Here is an 841-nt window from a genome sequence, read left to right on the forward strand (position 1 = left end):
AGCAGGAGGCATTTTTACTGTTGGTCAGGCCCTTTCAGAGGTCGAGAGGCCTGGGCCACTTCCATTTTTTGAGCTTCCCGGTATATTAAAAAAATACTAATTCATATTGCACTAGAGGCAGTAGCCCAGTAATGGGACACAAGTTTAAAGTTGTATGATGAATGTCTTCTTCTTTCAATCCTGCCAGTGTATCTCTGTGTCTGTATGTATACCCTCATTTGGAGATAACGTCAAAAGTCTAAATTTGAGGCCCTCCGTGAATGAGAGGCCCGCGCTAAATGGCCCTCCTGGCCCCCCCTGTGATAGGCCCTGCTGTTGGTCTTGATAGTTGCACATGTGCAGGTAAAGTCAAGTAGGCCCCAAATCCAAACCTCTTTGATTCCCATACTCCCAGTCTCCACAAGCAAATAGTTGCAGGATCAGGCCCTTAATTTCTGTATTGTTAGAAATTTATGACATATTATTGTATTACTGTAATATCTAGAAGCTGTAGCCCAGGGCATCACCGTGCTATGCTTTAGTTGAGCAATTAGTCCAGAACATTTTAAAAACAATAAATAAATACTATTAGTGAATGTTTGTAAGTGTTGGAATTTGTAGCAGTTAGAAGACATTCACACGTCCATTGTTGGGACTCAAAAATTATAGTTATTTTAAATTTAACTTTTGAACCACTGTACATTATTGGAATATTACCAGAATTGTTTCTGCACAGCACTTCAGTCATTTTAAATTCTTCTATGACACACAAACTTGCTGTCCTTTTTCTGATTAAAATATTTTCACTGCAAGTCACCTTTCAAATGCATACTGATAAAGTGATGAGTCCTGATGAGTCTTT

Source organism: Gavialis gangeticus, unplaced genomic scaffold, assembly GCF_001723915.1.
Source record: "Gavialis gangeticus isolate Ggan-Ray unplaced genomic scaffold, GavGan_comp1, whole genome shotgun sequence".
NCBI classification, from domain to species: Eukaryota; Metazoa; Chordata; order Crocodylia; family Gavialidae; genus Gavialis; species Gavialis gangeticus.